Raw genomic sequence first — 21228 nt, 5'->3', positions numbered from 1 at the left:
TTAGGAGCGATTGATGCAGTTGTTTTCTATAGTTCGGAAAAAGTAGGACTGCCAGAGACCATATAACATAATCAGAGATATCAATAAGAGTACTCGAGTTAGTTCTGCTGAGAGCAGTAAATTATGGAGTGGTGAAAGTTTTATTTAAAAAAAGTCATTCAAACTCTGATTAAAGTTTAATTATTTTACCCCAGAGCAAAACCTTCTCATCAAGTGTCTGGCACAATAATTTTGTATAAATGAAAAGTTTCTGTTCAGTACTTTTCCCTTTATTTTTATTATAATTCTGTCTGAAAATCTTAATATGCGCATAGGTTATTTATTTTTTACCATATTAGTTAAGAGGATTCCCCTAGTGGTGGCTGCTGACAGATACAGAGTCCATAACTCTATGAAAAACTGGTAATTGTTTCCAAAGCCCCAGAATGTAAATCACAAGATAAGAGAAAATGAAGATTTAATAAAAATAAGCACATACAGTAAGTGAGGTAAACCACAAGTCCTGACATATAACAGTCAGAATTGTATATATTGAGTAATTGCACACAAAAAATGTATTCCTTTAGTTAACAAGTATAAACGGCTAAAATTAACCCCCGACCCACTCAATGGCTTACAGCTACTGTAAAAAGGGCAATAAATGACAAAAAAGGGCATTTAAAAAATACAAATCTGAGGGGTCAGCTGTAGCCTGAGGTTTACAAAGGGCAACATTTGTAAAAAGGAGATAAAATCGGCAGAAATACAAAATGAACAGCAGGTGGCAAAAGAGAGCAAAACAAATCCTAAAAAAACTAAGATCTGAGCAGGTAGGTTTCCTAAATAATGGTAAAAGGGGTTAGTCACTGAAGATAAGCAAAAGGCAGAGTTACTAAGTGGGTTTTTTAACTCTTTATATACAAAAGAATAGACAGGGGCTGATATCTGTGGTCCTGGGGCTGTTAGTACATCCAGTAATATACTCAATTGGCTAACTGTAGATATGGTCCAAGCTAAGTTAAATAAGGTAAATGTGAACAAGACTCCAGGTCCAGAGTTTTTCAAGAGTTAAGAACAATCATTGATGTGCCCCTGTTTATAATTTTTAAAGCTTCTCTAGGTACTGGTACATGGTACAGTGCCAAATGATTGGCGCAAGGCAAATGTGGTGCCCATATTCAAAAAAGGATCTAGGTCCTCCACAGGTGTTTGAAGGACTCTTAAGGGACTATACAGTGGTCCCTCAAGATACAATATTAATTGGTTCCAGGAGGATCATTGTATGTTGAAACCATTGTAAGTTGAGTAATAGGTTCCAAAGCCCCAAAATGTAATCCAAGATAAGAGAAAATGAAGATTTAAGAAAAATCTGAAGATAACTAAGACAGATAAAACAAGTCCTTACATATAACAGTCAGGAATAGCTGCTAACTAGCAACGAATACAGCTATTTTACCAGAGAAGTGTCCTTGATTGATTGGATCTGAGTCTGAGGCATTGTATGTTGAGTCTAATTTCAACTTACGATGGGTCAGAAAAGACCATTGTATGTTGCAAATATTGTCTCCTTAGGCCATTGTATCTTGAGGGATCACTGCATACAGGAGTATATGACTGTAAATAATATTATAAGTGTGTCACGAGAAGGGGATGGGGAAGGTGCAAACTGACTCCACCCACACCTCTGTCCCTGCCTACTTGCACTTATCCGTCCTAGGCAACGGAGCCCAACTGGGCGGCGATCCCTAACCTCAATAAGTGCAGAGAGACAAACAAATTAGACAAACACAGAGAGGTCAAACTAGCAAGGTCAAAACCAGGGGGTCAAGGCGGTACCAGGGGACAGGCAGAAGCAGCGTCGAACCGAGAGTAAATACCAGGAGAAGCAAGTTAGACACAGGGAGCAGGCGAGGAAAAGTCAAAGTCAAGCAGAAGTCAAATACCAGGAGAAGCAACAGTACCAAAGGAGCAAGCAAGGGACAAAGTCAAAAACGGAGCCGAAATGCAAGTACCAAGTCAAATGTCAAAGGGAATATACACTAGGTATAGGACCTTAATCACAGGCAACCTGTGGCCAGCAGGCTGCCTGTTAAATAGGGGAGAGAAGGAGTCATGTGACTTGGCCAGCGTCACATGACTCATCCCCCTGCATACTGCTGAACGCCGAGTGCCCAGTTCGGCGCTCAGACTTCTCGGGAGTGGAGATCACGGACCACACTAAGGAGGCGTGCGCAGCCGGGTCCTCTACGCCCCCCGTTGCCCTAGAGACAAGGATGCAGCACAGGTCCTCGCTCCAAAGTTATTGCACAGCGCCGGAGGCACAGAAGGGAAGGAGTGCGAAGCCGGCGCCCTGTGACAAAGTGATAACCAACATGGGTTTACCAAGGACAGAAGTTGTCAGACTAACCTGATTTGTTTTTATGAGAAGGTGAGTAGTAGCCTGGACAGAGGGGCGGCTGTGGATGTTGTGTTTCTGGATTTTGCAAAGGCTTTTGATACTGTCCCTCATAGACGTTTAATAAGTAAAGTAAGGTCTATTGGCTTTGAAAGTATAGTTTGTAATTGGATTGAAAACTGGCTGAAGGACCATGGCCAGAGTGTTGTGGTCAATGATTCCTATTCAGAATGGTCACAGGTTATAAGTGGTGTACCCCAAGGTTCAGTGATGGATCCTCTATTATTTAATGTATTTATTAATTACATCAAGGACGGGATTAACAGCACTATTTCTATTTTTGAAGATGGCACTAAGACTGTACAGTCTATGGGAGATGTCAATAAAATACAAGCTGACTTTGAACACGGAGTGATTAGGCATCAACTTGGCAAATGAGGTTCAATGTGGATAAATGTAAAGTTATCCAACTCGGTAGTAATAATCTCTGTGCTTCATATGTCCTAGGGGATGTAACACTGGGAGGGTCACTTATAGAGAAGGATTTGGATGTCCTTGTAGACGGTAGATTAAATAATAGCATACAATGTCATTCAGCTGCTTCTAAAGCCATCAGGATAGAGGATATTGTCATGCATTAAATGAGGAATGGATTCGCGGGGCAGGGATGTAATATTACTACTTTACAAAGCGTTGCTGCAGCCTCATCTGGAATATGCAGTTCAGCTCTGGGCACTACTCCATAGAAAAGACACTCTGCAGCTAAACTGATAAGGGGCATGAAGGGTCTTAGTTATAAAGAAAGATTAAAATAATCGAATTGATTTATTCTTGAGAAGAGATGTCTAAGGGGGGACATGATTAACCTATACAAATATACACTCATCTAAAGAATTATTAGAGACACAATACTAATACGGTGTTGGGCCCCTTTTGCCTTCAGAACTGCCTTAATTCTACGTGGCATTGATTCAACAAGGTGCTGAAAGCATTCTTTAGAAATGTTGGCCCATATTGATAGGATAGCATCTTGCAGTTGATGGAGATTTGAGGGATGCACATCCAGGGCACGAAGCTCCCGTTCCACCACATCCCAAAGATGCTCTATTGGGTTGAGATCTGGTGACTGTGGGGGCCATTTTAGTACAGTGAACTCATTGTCATGTTCAAGAAACCATTTTTCCAGTCTTCAACAGTCCAATTTTAGTGAGCTTGTGCAAATTGTAGCCTCTTTTTCCTATTTGTAGTGGAGATGAGTGGTACCCGGTGGGGCCTTCTGCTGTTGTAGCCCACCCGCCTCAAGGTTGTGCGTGTTGTGGCTTCACAAATGCTTTGCTGCATACCTCGGTTGTAATGAGTGGTTATTTCAGTCAACGTTGCTCTTCTATCACCTTGAATCAGTCGGCCCATTCTCCTCTGACCTCTAGCATCAACAAGGCATTTTCACCCACAGGACTGCCGCATATTGGATGTTTTTCCATTTTCACACCATTCTTTGTAAACCCTAGAAATGGTTGTGCATGAAAATCCCAGTAACTGAGCAGATTGTGAAATACTCAGACCAGCCCGTCTGGCACCAACAACCATGCCATGCTCAAAATTGCTTAAATCACCTTTTTTTCTATGTTATTCTGACATTCAGTTTGGAGTTCAGGAGATTGTCTTGACCAGGACCACAACCCTACATGCATTGAAGCAACTGCCATGTGATTGGTTGACTAGATAATCGCATTAATGAGAAATAGAACAGGTGTTCCTAATAATTCTTTAGGTGAGTGTATAAATGGGCGATACAAAAGATATGGTGAAAAACTGTTTCATGTAAAATGCCCTCAAAAGACAAGGGGGCACTAACGGGAGAAGAAAAAGTTCAGGCTCCAGAAGCGTCAGAACTTCTTTACTGTAAGAACTGTGAATCTATGGAATAGACTTCTTCAGGACGTGGTCACAGCAGGAACAGTAGACAGTTTCAAATAGGGTTTAGATGAATTCTTGAAAGTAAAGGACATTAATGCTTATGAAAACGTTTAGAAATCTAAGTCTCACTTCTGGAATTCGGGTTCCCTCCAATCCCTTGGTTGAACTTGATGGACATATGTCTTTTTTCAACCGTATTAACTATGTAACTATGTATAGCACACAGTGTACCAGAAAAATAAAATGGAGCCAACCATGCCTGACAACCAAAGGAGCAGCACACCCTGGTACAGACAGAGTGCAGGGCAGTACAGTGTCCCACTCAGTGATGGTCGTGGGGCCTTGTATAACTTTGGGCATATGCATTTTACCATGTCAGTATATTGCTGTGTGAACTGTAATTCCTTGTAACAGGCTGTTTAAGTTGTGCATGTCATTACATCCATTCACCCCTAGGTGATGCTGGCACCACATATATATATATATATATATATATATATATATCTCTTAGGGTGTGTCAAGTCAGGGGGAGAAGGGAGGAAGTTAGTGAAGGACTGAGGAGTAGAACAGGATAAGTCCAGTATTTAGCTGCCATTTTAGCCCCTTGGCCCTGGCCAAGCTGAAGGAGTGTGGAGAACATCCTTACAGCTACCTAGCACAGACCAGAGTAAATTATGCATATAGAGAAAGTCTAGTGGAGATTGGAGGAACATTAGCTTACGGACTCCACAGCACCGGTGACCGGGAGAAGCCTAAAAGCACCTGGACACAGCGAATTTTAACTTAAAGTTACTTTTATTCAACCAGAGTAATTTTTTGACGGGAAATGACATAGGTGTCTCCCAAAAGATAATAAGACGATGTACAAGAGGCATTATTGTGGGGGAAAAAACATTTCTCAGCTTTTATTTACATTTGAACAAATAGTGTCCTTCATACCCTTCACAAACTGTCACAGTCTGTGGGGAAATCAAAAGTTTTATACCGTTCCAAATAGTCCAAGCTGTTCTAAAGCATCCTAATCACCCTGATTAATTGGGAACAGCTGTTTTAATCAACGCAACAAGTAAAAAACAGCCGCTCTCTGCAGTTGGTTTGTGGACAGTCATGGCTAAGACAAAGAAGCTCAGTGAGGACCTGTGGCTGCGCATTGTGGCTGCTCACAAGTCAGGAAAGGGCTAGAAGGCCATTTCTAAATGTTTTCAAGTTCCAGTGGCTACAGTGCAAAGTATTATTAAATAATACAAGATGTTCCGCACTGTGGAAAATCTCAGAGGACGTGGTCGGAAGCCAAAAGTGACAGCTGCGCTGGCCAGGAGCATAGTTAGAGAGGTGAAAAAGAATCTAAGGATCACCACCAAGGCCATCCTGGTGAATCTGGGCTCTGCTGGTGGCAATGTCTCAAGGCAGACAATCCAACGGACACTGCACACTGCTGGGTTCCACGGATGCAGACCAAGGAGGACGCCACTTCTCCAGATAAGGCACACAAAAGCTCGCTTGGCTTTTGCAAAAGCTCATATGGACAAAGAAGAAGACTTCTAGTCTTCTGTGTTATGGTCAGATGAAACAAAAATCTTGTTTAGTCACAATGATGTTTCCTTCATTTGGCGTAAAAAAGGAGAAGCCTTCAACCCAAAGAACACCATCCCCACTGTCAAACATGGTGGTGGGAACCTAATCCTTTGGGGGTGTTTTTCAGCCAATGGACCAGGAAACCTATTCACAGTAAACGGCATCATGAAAAAAGAGCAATACATGAGGATTCTCAATGACATCAGGCAGTCTGCAGAGAAACTTGGCCTTGGGCACTAGTGGACATTTCAGCATGACAATGACCCAAAACACACAGCATATCCAACACGATTTCTTACGCATTTCAAACTCTTTGAGAGTATAAATCATAGCAAGAGTCAGTGCTCATTAAAAAGGACCTTTCACCACTCCTGACATGCTTGTCTTAATAGCTTAATGCATTCTCCATGGAATAACAATTCTGAAGCATCTATTCCTATGGCTCTCTGTTGCGCCATTCCTTTATTATTGCTACTAGAAGTTATAAATTAATTTCTAGCAGTCTGCAGTAAGGGAGTGGTAACAACTTGGGGGGCATTCTTGCAGAGTCTGAAAATGGCAGCACTGATTGGATAGAGTGAGTCTGTGCAGGTACACACCCCAAACTGGTTACCTCCCCTCTGTACTCTTACTGCAGACTGCTAGAAATTCATTAATAACTTCTAGTAGAAATAACACAGGAATGGCACAAGAAAGAATAGATACTCCATAACTGTTATTACATGGGGAATGCATTAAGCTATTAAAACAGGCATTCCAGGAGTGGTGAAATGTCCTCTTTAATACTAGTTGTGATACAGGCTTCCATTCTGGCATAGTAATAATCATACAGATGCTGGCTATTATTCTGTTGTAAGTCATTCCAAGCCCTTTCAACTTGGACTCCTAAGTTGAACTAAGGTGGTTGTTGGCTGCTGTGCATGTGGGATCCGTTGCCCCATCCAGTGAGATAGGTGTTGGTTTCATATGTCGGTTGCTTTCTGGACACTCACTGGGCAGCATGTTCAGTATTTATTTAGTACTGTACGGCACTATGGCAGTATATATATATATATTTTTTTTAAGTATTTATAGGGTACCTCTTTGTCCTTCACCTGCTTTTCCTTTTCCCTCCCTTAGAAACATGGGAGGAATTCCCCTTCGGTATACACAGACTTTATATGTACAAAAATACAATGAACTCCTTAAAATACAATTGAAAACTACAACATGCCAGCACTTAATATTTTGTTAATAGGTCCTACTGAGTGATATTTTCTTATTTATCGAGCATATAGTGAAGGTGGTGCACATCCTGCTCAGCATGTGCGGTATGCCTGACCTTGCAGGGGAATTATGTGTGAGGTCACGGTGTAAGCAATAGGTGGGCCGAGGTAAATACAGTTCTGGTTACTCACGGTTATGTCGTTCCTGGGCAGGCTCGCATAAGTGAAAAGGAGAATGGCACAAGGATTCTCTGGGGCACACTCTGGTGTAAGGGACACTGGCCAGATGTTGGCTTGAGGTGCCCTTGGTGGTCTGAATTAATGTGCCAGTGGTAATGTCCCTTGTAATCGTGACGCCAGTACCTTTTGTATGGAGGTACAACCACTTACTGTACTGTTAATAGAGGAACTGAGTCTGAGACAAGCAGGGTGAAACTCCAAATGGCACTTTACTGATGATGACTATTGATTACAATACATTCATAGGCATTAAATAGTCTCTTGATACAATCCGGCATTAAGCACAATCTCCCATGCATATGGGGATAGGGAAATGCAAATCCACAATGAAGTACAGGCTCTTGTAATACATAAGAAACTACTGCTCAGACTAGGCTGGTAATAATGAAAGTCTTACAGTGGTAACAACTTCGGCCTGATTCTAATCCTTGAATAAAAAGGTGCTTTTCTGAATCCAGAAGCTTCTATTCCAATGGTTTTCTGACAGTTGGCCTGACTGTCCTCAGGATTTAAACTGGAGATGTAGATGCTTCAAGTTATCTCCTACACCTAGTACAAAGGTGCTTAATAAGTCCTCAGGTAATGACTATCTTGCTAATCCTTTGTCTTGCATAAACGTGATAATTCCTTATATACTCAGCTGCATACAGTTTAGACATTGGTCACCCTGGAAGAACGATCTATAGTAGTGGATTGCTCACCTCTAGGAAGAATACTTGCAGGCCTTAACCCTCGGCTATGGAACCGACAGGGACAGAGAAGAGAGGCTAGGAAGGGGTCTCCCTCCAGATATTCAGCTAGATCCGTGTTGCTTTATTGAAGGCTCATGAGAGAACTGCATTCAACTGAACTCTCACTTGGATTTACCTGAGCTCTTCTGCACTGGTTTGGATTCACCTAAACCAGGAACTGAACTGTTCTGCCCAGGACACATGACTGCACTGCATAGGACACATGACTGCACTGCACAGGACACATGACTGCACTGCACAGGACACATGACTGCACTGCACAGGACACATGACTGCTCTGCACAGGACACATGACTGCTCTGCACAGGACACATGACTGCTCTGCACAGGACACATGACTGCACTGCACAGGACACATGACTGCTCTGCACAGGACACATGACTGCACTGCCCAGGACACATGACTGCACTGCACAGGACACATGACTGCTCTGCACAGGACACATGACTGCACTGCACAGGACACATGACTGCACTGCACAGGACACATGACTGCACTGCACAGGACACATGACTGCTCTGCACAGGACACATGACTGCTCTGCACAGGACACATGACTGCTCTGCACAGGACACATGACTGCACTGCACAGGACACATGACTGCTCTGCACAGGACACATGACTGCACTGCACAGGACACATGACTGCTCTGCACAGGACACATGACTGCACTGCACAGGACACATGACTGCACTGCACAGGACACATGACTGCACTGCACAGGACACATGACTGCTCTGCACAGGACACATGACTGCTCTGCACAGGACACATGACTGCACTGCACAGGACACATGACTGCTCTGCACAGGACACATGACTGCACTGCACAGGACACATGACTGCACTGCACAGGACACATGACTGCTCTGCACAGGACACATGACTGCTCTGCACAGGACACATGACTGCACTGCACAGGACACATGACTGCACTGCACAGGACACATGACTGCACTGCACAGGACACAACTGCACAGGACACATGACTGCACTGCACAGGACACATGACTGCTCTGCACAGGACACATGACTGCTCTGCACAGGACACATGACTGCACTGCACAGGACACATGACTGCACTGCACAGCCTAACTTAGGTCTGAGCTAAGCTATTTATACACACTGACACTGCTCCATCCTGTGGAGAATCGAGTGTAGTGCACCCTGACTAGGCCTGTGTAAAGGATATTTGCATGTAAAATCACATTGTGACATGGTGAATATGACAGGAGATAAAATACAAAATACAGGCATATCACATGACATTAATACATGGTAAAAACACGTTTGCAGGGCCCACGGTTACTTGAGTGGGACGCTGCACATGTTCATGCGAAGCAACTGCTTTTGTAAATTGGGACTAGGTACCAAACCATAGGCAGCATGACATCCCGAGAGACTCCCTCATTGTAGCATGTCAAATCAAAACTCTAATTTTAAAAATAAATAGGGGGAGATTTATCAAAACTGGTGTAGAGGAAAACCGGCTTAGTTGCCCATGTCAAGTAATCGGATTCAACCTTTCATTTTTCATGAAAGGTGGAGTCTGGAATCACCCCCATTGTGTCCTTTGGGCATCTCCCCATCGGTTCTAGCCTGCCTCAGCTTTCTTGGCAGATCTCTTCCTATTAGGATAAAGGGAAAGACCTGTTATTGAAGCCAAACATTGCATCGTTTCAGAGTTATAGCTGTAACAAGAGAGTCTCTTCGAATTCCATGCTGTTTATGGTTTGGGCACCACAAATCTCATGATGACCAATTCCCTTCAAGGGAGCTGTTGGATGCATTTTCTCTGTGAAAGTGAAGCGTGCACTTTAACCACTTCAGCCCCGCTAGGTGAAACCCCCTTCATGACCAGAGCACTTTTTACACTTCGGCACTACACTCCTTTCACCGTTTATCGCTCGGTCATGCAACTTACCACCCAAATGAATTTTACCTCCTTTTCTTCTCACTAATGGAGCTTTCATTTGGTGGTATTTTATTGCTGCTGACATTTTTACTTTTTTTGTTATTAATCAAAATGTAATGATTTTTTTGCAAAAAAATGACATTTTTCACTTTCAGCTGTAAAATTTAGCAAAAAAAACGACATCCATATATACATTTTTCGCCAAATTTATTGTTCTACATGTCTTTGATAAAAAAAAAATGTTTGGGCAAAAAAAAAAATGGTTTGGGTAAAAGTTATAGCATTTACAAACTATGGTACAAAAATGTGAATTTCCGCTTTTTGAAACAGCTCTGACTTTCTGAGCACCTGTCATGATTCCTGAGGTTCTACAATGCCCAAACAGTAGAAAACCCCCACAAATGACCCCATTTCGGAAAGTAGACACCCTAAGGTATTCGCTGATGGGCATAGTGAGTTCATAGAACTTTTTATTTTTTGTCACAAGTTAGCGGAAAATGATGATGATTTTATTTTTTTTATTTTTTCTTACAAAGTCTCATATTCCACTAACTTGCGACAAAAAAAAAAAAATTCTAGGAACTCACCATGCCCCTCATAGAATACCTTGGGGTGTCTTCTTTCCAAAATGGGGTCACTTGTGGGGTAGTTATACTGCCCTGGCAATTTAGGGGCCCAAATGTGTGAGAAGAACTTTGCAATCAAAATGTGTAAAAAATGACCGGTGAAATCCAAAAGGTGCACTTTGGAATATGTGCCCCTTTGCCCACCTTGGCAGCAAAAAAGTGTGACACATCTGGTATCGCCGTACTCAGGAGAAGTTGGGGAATGTGTTTTGGGGTGTCATTTTACATATACCCATGCTGGGTGAGAGAAATATCTTGGCAAAAGACAACTTTTCCCATTTTTTTTATACAAAGTTGGCATTTGACCAAGATATTTTTCTCACCCAGCATGGGTATATGTAAAATGACACCCCAAAACACATTGCCCTACTTCTCCTGAGTACGGCGATACCAGATGTGTCACACTTTTTTGCTGCCAAGGTGGGCAAAGGGGCACATATTCCAAAGTGCACCTTTCAGATTTTGCAGGCCATTTTTTACACATTTTGATTGCAAGGTACTTCTCACACATTTGGGCCCCTAAATTGCCAGGGCAGTATAACTACGCCACAAGTGACCCCATTTTGGAAAGAAGACACCCCAAGGTATTCCGTGAGGGGCATGGCGAGTTCCTCGAATTTTTTATTTTTTGTCACAAGTTAGCGGAAAAAGATTTTTTTTTTTTTCTCTTTTTTCCTTACAAAGTCTCATATTCCACTAACTTGCGACAAAAAATAAAAAATTCTAGGAACTCGCCATGCCCCTCACGGAATACCTTGGGGTGTCTTCTTTCCAAAATGGGGTCACTTGTGGCGTAGTTATACTGCCCTGGCAATTTAGGGGCCCATATGTGTGAGAAGTACTTTGCAATCAAAATCTGTAAAAAATGACCGGTGAAATCCGAAAGGTGCACTTTGGAATATGTGCCCCTTTGCCCACCTTGGCATCAAAAAAGTGTCACACATCTGGTATCGCCGTACTCAGGAGAAGTTGGGGAATGTGTTTTGGGGTGTCATTTTACATATACCCATGCTGGGTGAGAGAAATATCTTGGCAAAAGACAACTTTTCCCATTTTTTTTATACAAAGTTGGCATTTGACCAAGATATTTTTCTCACCCAGCATGGGTATATGTAAAATGACACCCCAAAACACATTGCCCTACTTCTCCTGAGTACGGCGATACCAGATGTGTCACACTTTTTTGCTGTCAAGGTGGGCAAAGGGGCACATATTCCAAAGTGCACCTTTCGGATTTTGCAGGCCATTTTTTACACATTTTGATTGCAAAGTTCTTCTCACACATTTGGGCCCCTAAATTGCCAGGGCAGTATAACTACGCCACAAGTGATCCCATTTTGGAAAGAAGACACCCCAAGGTATTCCGTGAGGGGCATGGCGAGTTCCTAGAATTTTTTATTTTTTGTCGCAAGTTAGTGGAATATGAGACTTTGTAAGGAAAAAAGAAAGAAAAAGGAAAAATCATCATTTTCCGCTAACTTGTGACAAAAAATAAAAAATTCTAGGAACTCGCCGTGCCCCTCACGGAATACCTTGGGGTGTCTTCTTTCCAAAATGGGGTCACTTGTGGGGTAGTTATACTGCCCTGGCAATTTAGGGGCCCAAATGTGTAAGAAGTACCTTGCAATCAAAATGTGTAAAAAATGGCCTGCGAAATCCGAAAGGTGCACTTTGGAATATGTGCCCCTTTGCCCACCTTGGCTGCAAAAAAGTGTCACACATGTGGTATCACCGTACTCAGGAGAAGTTGGGCAATGTGTTTTGGGGGTCATTTTACATATACCCATGCTGGGTGAGAGAAATATCTTGGCAAAAGACAACTTTTCCCATTTTTTTATACAAAGTTGGCATTTGACCAAGATATTTTTCTCACCCAGCATGGGTATATGTAAAATGACACCCCAAAACACATTCCCCAACTTCTCCTGAGTACGGCGATACCACATGTGTGACACTTTTTTGCAGCCTAGATGCGCAAAGGGGCCCAAATTCCTTTTAGGAGGGCATTTTTAGACATTTGGATCCCAGACTTCTTCTCACACTTTCGGGCCCCTAAAAAGCCAGGGCAGTATAAATACCCCACATGTGACCCCACTTTGGAAAGAAGACACTCCAAGGTATTCAATGAGGGGCATGGCGAGTTCCTAGAATTTTTTTTTTTTTGCATAAGTTAGCGCATATTGATTTTTTTTTGTTTTTTTCTCACAAAGTCTCACTTTCCGCTAACTTAGGACAAAAATTTCAATCTTTCATGGACTCAATATACCCCTCACGGAATACCTTGGGGTGTCTTCTTTCCGAAATGGGGTCACATGTGGGGTATTTATACTGCCCTGGCTTTTTAGGGGCCCTAAAGCGTGAGAAGAAGTCTGGAATATAAATGTCTAAAAATGTTTACGCATTTGGATTCCGTGAGGGGTATGGCGAGTCCATGTGAGATTTTATTTTTTGACACAAGTTAGTAGAATATGAGACTTTGTAAGAAAAAACAAAAACAAAAACAAACAAAAAATTTCCGCTAACTTGTGCCAAAAAAAATGTCTGAATGGAGCCTTACCAGGGGGGGGGGGGGTGATCAATGACAGGGGGGTGATCAATGACAGGGGGGTGATCACCCATATAGACTCCCTGATCACCCCCCTGTCATTGATCACCCCCCTGTAAGGCTCCATTCAGACGTCCGTATAATTTTACGGATCCATGGATCGGATCCGCAAAACACATGCGGACGTCTGAATGGAGCCTTACAGGGGGGTTATCAATGACAGGGGGTGATCAGGGTGATCACCCCCCTGTCACTGATCACCCCCCCTGTAAGGATCCATTCAGACATCCGCATGATTTTTTACGGATACATGGATCGGATCCACAAAACACATGCGGACGTCTGAATGGAGCCTTACAGGGGGGTTATCAATGACAGGGGGTGATCACCCCCCTGTCACTGATCACCCCCCCTGTAAGGATCCATTCAGACATCCGCATGATTTTTTACGGATCCATGGATACATGGATCGGATCCACAAAACACATGCGGACGTCTGAATGGAGCCTTACAGGGGGGTTATCAATGACAGGGGGTGATCAGGGTGATCACCCCCCTGTCACTGATCACCCCCCCTGTAAGGATCCATTCAGACATCCGCATGATTTTTTACAGATCCATGGATACATGGATCGGATCCACAAAACACATGCGGACGTCTGAATGGAGCCTTACAGGGGGGTTATCAATGACAGGGAGTGTATATGGGTGATCACCCGCCTGTCATTGATCACCCCCTGTAAGGCTCCATTCAGACATCCGCATGATTTTTTACGGATCCGATCCATGTATCCATGGATCCGTAAAAATCATGCGGACGTCTGAATGGAGCCTTACAGGGGGGTGATCAATGACAGGGGGTGATCAGGGAGTGTATATGGGTGATCACCCGCCTGTCATTGATCACCCCCCTGTAAGGCTCCATTCGGACGTCCGTATGCTTTTTGCGGATCCGATCCATGTATCCGTGGATCCGTAAAAATCATACGGACGTCTGAACGGAGCCTGACAGGGGGGTGATCAATGACAGGGCGGTGATCAATGACAGGGGGGTGATCAGGGAGTTTATATGGGGTGATCATGGGTGATCAGGGGTTTATAAGGGGTTAATAAGTGACGGGGGGGGGTGTAGTGTAGTGTGGTGTTTGGTGCGACTGTACTGACCTACCTGAGTCCTCTGGTGGTCGATCCTAACAAAAGGGACCACCAGAGGACCAGGTAGGAGGTATATTAGACGCTGTTATGAAAACAGCGTCTAATATACCTGTTAGGGGTTAAAAAATTCGGATCTCCAGCCTGCCAGCGAGCGATCGCCGCTGGCAGGCTGGAGATCCACTCGCTTACCTTCCGTTCCTGTGAGCGCGCGCGCCTGTGTGCGCGCGTTCACAGGAAATCCCGGCCCTCGCGAGATGACGCGTATATGCGTGACTCTGCGCAGGGCCGCCACCTCCGGACCGCACATCTGCGTTAGGCGGTCCGGAGGTGGTTAAGAGTAATACAATTTTAATCCACATAGCATGAACTGTGTAATAATCCATGGCCAGAACTTTTGTGGTTGTATGACTTTATTGGATGTATAGAAAAATCTAAACTTCTTGCATTTCCAGCTGAGAAATGATTGCAAAAGGTTTTATAACACTGGGAATATAGTCACAACAGGAACATAGGTAATGTAATGGTACAAAATAGAAAAAGAAATCCATTAACTGTACACTGTGCACTAAATTGACATTGATTTTACTTCACCTGTATGGCAACAATACATGGTTTAGTCAAAAATTAACACCACCCTGCCCCATGCTGTAACTGTACATAGCTCTAAGGGTACTTTCACCCTAGTGTTTAAGTTTTCTGGTACTAAGTTCCGCAATAGAGGCTTAATACCAGAAAAAAACGCTTCCGTTTTGTCCCCATTCATTGTCAATGGGGACAAAACTGAACTGAACAGAACGAAATGCTCCAAAATGCATTCCGTTCCGTTTAGTTGTGTTCCCATACTGGAGAGTAAACCGCAACATGTATTTTGCTTTCCGTCCTGGCAAACTGATCAAGACGGATCCATCATGAATCCAAATACAAGTTAATGGGGACTGATCCGTTTTCTGTGAAACAATCTGCCACAATAGAAAACAGAGTTAATGACGGATCCGTCTTGGGTATGTTAAAGATAATACAACCGGATCTGTTCATAACGGATGCAGACGGCTGTATTATCAGTAATGGAAGCATTTTTGCTGGACCCTGCCAGATCCAGTAAAAATGCTAGCGTGGAAGTAGCCTAAGCAGGTCATTCCGGGAAACCATCATAACATTAATAATAAAGATAATATTTATTTATATAGCGCCACCATATTCCTCAGCGCTTTACAAATTCGAAGGGTTCATGTACAAAACAAAAGTAACTGGCTAATATACAACTAAAACACTAAAAGCTCCCTCACACACAGTATTTGTCAGTGATGTGAAACGCTTGAAAAAAAAGATTCAAAAATTTTAAAGCATTTTTACCATTTTTTTTAATTTTGTAACATGCATAAAGTATCCCACGGGAATAATGCCTGAAGAAAATTCAATTGCCAGAGAACACTAATGGATTTCCAGGATTTTAGTGGCCAATTCTTAAGATAGGTCATCAATATCGAATCAGCTGGGTCGGACAACCAGTACCCATACCGAACGGCTGTTTCGGACTAGCTCCACTACCAGAACTTCATAGGTCTGTCCATTGTGTAGAGAACAGTGCTAGTAACTGAAGGGAGCAGTAACCAGCTCCATGTGAACAGGCAGTCAGTGTATCTGTTAATTCCTAAGAGACTTAAATCAAGGTTCCCACAGGAATGAAAAAAGAAGCTGACGTCCTGTGCACAGATGCTGAGTCAGTCACAACAATATGTAGTCAAGCACAAATTTATCATCCAGCATCATTCGGCTTACATAATGACAACATGTTTCACAGCACTGTAAGAAGGTACCTGGAATCATCGTGGATGGAAGGTATGTGTCACCGAGGTTCCTGGCCTCGGTGAAGTAAGAGCCGGTATTTTATGTGTCAGCAGCAGCTATTGCTAATTGACACCTTGAGATTTAGCATGGCTGTCATAGCTGATCTGGGACGGCTCTTACTGGGAGTAGTCAAAGTGCTGAGTGGGTGACTACTCCCCATGTTCCAGGCCGGGTTTTGCCAGGCATAAAAAACAGCCAGCACTGCCAGGTGTGGTGAATTTACCTCCCTCTGACAGTGGAGTTCAGGAGTCTGTGTGCTGTGAACTGAGGGCTGTGCTGGGATTTGAAGTTTGAGCCGGGCTGGAGGACTCAGGCCCCTTTAAAAGTGAACAGGCCGCCTATGGACTTGATGAGGCTGAACTGCTAACAGGGTGTGAATTAACTAATTAATGTGACTTTTATTGTTTATGGACTTTCCTTGTGTGTAAACAAACACCGCTGTCTGATTCAAGAACTATGTACTTTGCCTCTATACTCCATACGCTAGTCCTAACTACCAGAGCGAATCCCCACAGCACTTACAGACATTATCATCACTCGCTGTTCCCAGTGGGGCTCAAATACAGATTCCTCCCTATAGGAGAAAAAACATACAAACTTGGGGATGACATACAAGCTGCATGCTGATGTTCAGATTTCACCTTAGGACCCGAGCGCTGCAATGCACCATTGCTAACCGCTGTGCAACTGTGCTGCCCAAAGCACTGTCTAATAATATATAATAAATATGTAATGTATAATAAATTTGCCTCATCTGGAGATTGTCTTGTCTCAGTTTACACTGTCTACCTTTTAAGCAGGGTTAGTAAATCTCCCTCTCTCTGTGTGTAGATTCGGAAACAGGGAACTTTATGTAATATCTTCACCTTAAATGACTGCAACCAGAGAGCAATTGAACACACTAGCCCATACTTATGTGATTATGCCTAAAATATGGTATAAAATGTGTCAAAATGTGGAGTAAAATATACCCCACCTCGCAAGTATGCATGGCTTAGCGGTCAAAGGAAGTGACCTCACCAACAGCGGTGTGGCTTTAGATGCATTCACTTGCACCAAAATTTTGCCACAAAATGTTGTCACAAAGCAAGTTAACCAATAGGTGGTATACAGTTAGATAAAATTGTCTACCCACCCACTAAATTCATTAACCAGCATGAGACATGCAACTTTAGACTACTTGTCTAAGTTTTCACTGTCTACGTTTTAGTAAGGATTAGTAAATCTGTCTAATGTCTTGTGGCTGAGACATACAGTAGTTAAATTCCGTGGCTTAGAGTAAACTAGACATGCTATATAAGAAAGTTCATTTTAATTCATTTGCTTTTAAATCAGTCATTTCCTGAAAAAAATATTTACACTGAAAAGGTGAGTGGCTCTAGAAAGGAATACATAGACTTTAGAAGTTTAAAGAATGTACTTGAAGGCTATGTAAACCTTTGGGGAATTTTTTTTTATTATTGCATTTTACTCATTTTTGGCTAAAAATATTTTTTTCAGTTGGTCTTTATTAAAAATATTAAGCTGTTCTGTCACAAACAGTTAACTGCTTTTCTAGCTGTGTGCACCCTACTTTCACATTGTGCCTGTCATCTATTAACCCTTATTTCTAAATGACTAAGCCATTTTTCACCTTAAGGACCAGGCCATTCTTTGCAAATCTGACATGTATCACTTTATGTGGTGAAAACTTTAAAATGATTTTACTTATCCAGGCAATTCTGAGATTGTTTTCTTGTCACATATTGTACTTCATGACAGTAGTAAATTTGAGTCAAAATATTTCATTTTTATTTATACATTTTCAAAATGTCAAATTCTCTGCTTTTAAAACAGATAGGGATACCTCCTAAAATGGTTATTACTTTTCATTTCCCAAATGTCTACTTCATGTTTGGATCTCTTTGCAAATTAAATTTTTATTTTTAGGGACACTAGAAGTTTAGAAGCAAATCTTAAAATTTTTCATAAAATTTCCAAAACCCACTTTTTAAGGACCAGTTCAGGTCTGAAGTCACTTTGTGGGGCTTACATAATGGAAACCACCCATAAATGTCACCATTTTAGAAACTACACCCCTCAAGATATTCAAAATGGATTTTTAAACTTTGTTAACCCTTTAGGTGTTCCACAAGAATTAAAGGAAAATGTAGATTCAATTTCTGAATTTCACTTTTTTGGCAGATTTTCAATTTTAATCCATTGTTTCCAGTAATAAAGCAAGGGTTTACAGCCAAACAAAACTCAATATGTTTTACTCTGATTCTGTAGTTTACAGAAACACCCCATATGTGGTCGTAAACTGCTGTACAGGCACACAGCAGTGCGCAGAAGGAAAGGAACGCCATATGGTTTTTGGAAGGCAGATTTTACTGAGAAAATTTTAAGTTGCCATGTCACATTTGTTGACCCCCTGGTGCACCTCTAGAGTAGAAGCTTAAAAAAAAACAACTTTTTGGAAACTACGAGATAAGGTGGCAGTTTTGTTGGTACTATTTTAGGGTGCATATGATTTTTGGTTGAAATATATTACACTTTTTGTGACGCAGGGTAATAAAAAATGTTTTGGCCCATTTTTATTTTTGTTATTTACAATGTTCATCTGATAGGTTATATCATGTGGCATTTTTAAAGAGCAGGTTGTTATGGACGTGACAATACCGAATGTGACTACTTTTTTTGGTTGTTTGTGTCAGTTTTACATAATAAAGCATTTAAAAAAAAAAATTGTGTCTCCATATTCTGAAAGTCAGTTTTGTTTGGGCGATTTATGTAGGGGCTTAGTTTTTTGGGTATGAGATGACGGTTTGATTGGAACTATTTTAGGGTGCATATGACTTTTTGATTGCTTGGTATTACACGTTTTGTGATGTAAGGTGATAAAAAAAAATTGCTTTTTTTACACCGTTTCTATTTTATTTTTTTACAGTGTTTACCTGAGGGGTTAGGTCATGTGATATTTTTATAGAGCAGGTCATTACGGATGTGGAAATACCTAATATGTATACTTTCTTTAATTTAAGTTTTACCTAATAATATAATTTCTCTCAGTAGTACTTCCTCTCTCTGGTCATCCTTCACCAGCTCCCTGACTACCACCTGCTAGGCCTGCCTCTCATGGCACTTCACTGCCTGGTGCTTGGCTATCAGCAGTGAGTGACAGTCAGTGTCACAGTGTGACTGAATCACGGAGATAACTAATTTGTCTACTTTTCTTTTTTCCATATTTTTTTACCATTTTTTTATACTTTATTTTGGGGAAAGGACACTTTATTTTTTTTTACTTGAAACTTACATTTTTTTGTAAAACATAATTTTTTCAACGTATTTTTTAACTTTATTTTTTCTACCACTCTGGGACTTCAACTTTTGGGGGTCTGATCCCCTGTACAATGCACCCGGCAGGATCCCGCACGTGCCGTGGTCAGCGCTGAACGTGGCAGTGCAAGGGTTATTGCGCCAGCATCGGTGTTTTCATTGATGCCGGCGCATACAGCAGGGACCTGGCTATCAGTGACTACCGGGTCTGTGCCACTGATCGTGCTAGGGCAGCTCCTGTACCCGCCCGATCAGCATGACGTACATGTACGTCACTGGTCCTTAAGACACGACCAGATATGACGTACATGTACGTCATGGGTCCTTATGGGGTTAAGCCACATTATTATCAGTTAGATAAGGATTGTTTATGTTTATACGTTCAGAGTGCAGAGATAAGGAGCTTGTCATCTCCCCAACTTAAGGAAAAGAGAGAAAATTCAGATCCCTCTATTACAGCATCTGAGCTGTACAAAGAAAAGAATTCCATATTTTTAATAAAGACTATTTGAAAAAATGATTTTTAGCTCATAATGAGTACAATGCACTAATAAAAGAAAATGTCCTCAAAGGTATACATAGCCTTTAAGGATATCAGTGAATAAGATTGTGAGATGTTCTTCTCACAGCCTTAAAAGATTGTCAAATGAAACCAGGGACAATTTCGTTTTCTTAAGTAGATGTCAAACTAAAGATTTAGAGCAGTTGAAATATTATTAGTATTCTGAGCTTGTCTCATCAGATTTCTCGCTAAAACTTTTTCTAAGGTCATTTTCACATTTCTTTAAGCCACAGCAGTTCGATTTTGAGTTTTGAGGAGTTTCCTCTTATTTCTTCCATCCCTTGGTATCCATTTTTGGCTTAAAGTAATCCAAAAACGTATGAAACCACCCTAACAATATTTGCTTAGCAACTGCAAACAATAAAAAATATTAAATACACACACTAAATAAAATTCACCTCAGCACCTAATTCATCACAAAGGAATATTTCCAGGAATGGTCGCTGCATGGAGACTATGATGGTTACTTTATATGAACCCTGAGAGACTACGTGTGAGAGAGAGGAAGATGCCCCTTACACAGGCGTGCAGCTGAAGACTGGGTTAACTCAGGAATGTTTGCCGAATTTTGTTTTCTGCCGTTCTAAGTTTTATGTACTGTTTACTGCTAGTTCCTCAGTAAATTCTAATCTTAAAGCCACAAAACATTTCATATTCTTCTACACGTGTCCTGCACCTTACATTAACATCTGAATAATTGGATTGGGGATTGAATTTCAGAACTGATATTATGATATTAGGGGTTGTCTAAGCTTTTATATTCATGGCCTGCCAAGCACAATGGTAACTAGGGACAGCATGAAATCTGAAGAAGGTTCCGTCATCAAGGCATTTGACAGGAAAACAAAATAACCTGAGCTCAACAGAGCTTTTCCTTTTTGCATGAAGGGAAAGACCTGACATTCAAGTCAAAAATTGCACAGTTTTAGAGTAAAACACTTGTTTGTAACAAGGGAGTCTCTCAGAATGTCATGCCGCCCATGGTTTGGGCACCACAAATCTCATGACAGATTCCCTTTAAGGGAATTGTTGCATGCATTCTCCCTGTGGAACTTGAGCTTGCACTTGAAAGTGTTTATTCGATTTTTTATATTGATGACCTATCCTCTGAATTGGTCATCAGTATTGATTGTGGGGGATCGAGACCCCTGCTAATCAGCTGTTTGAGAAGGCAGTGGCACTGATTAGCGATAG

This window comes from Bufo gargarizans, chromosome 5, assembly GCF_014858855.1.
Source record: "Bufo gargarizans isolate SCDJY-AF-19 chromosome 5, ASM1485885v1, whole genome shotgun sequence".
Classification (NCBI taxonomy): domain Eukaryota; kingdom Metazoa; phylum Chordata; class Amphibia; order Anura; family Bufonidae; genus Bufo; species Bufo gargarizans.
This window is presented reverse-complemented; position numbering follows the sequence as displayed.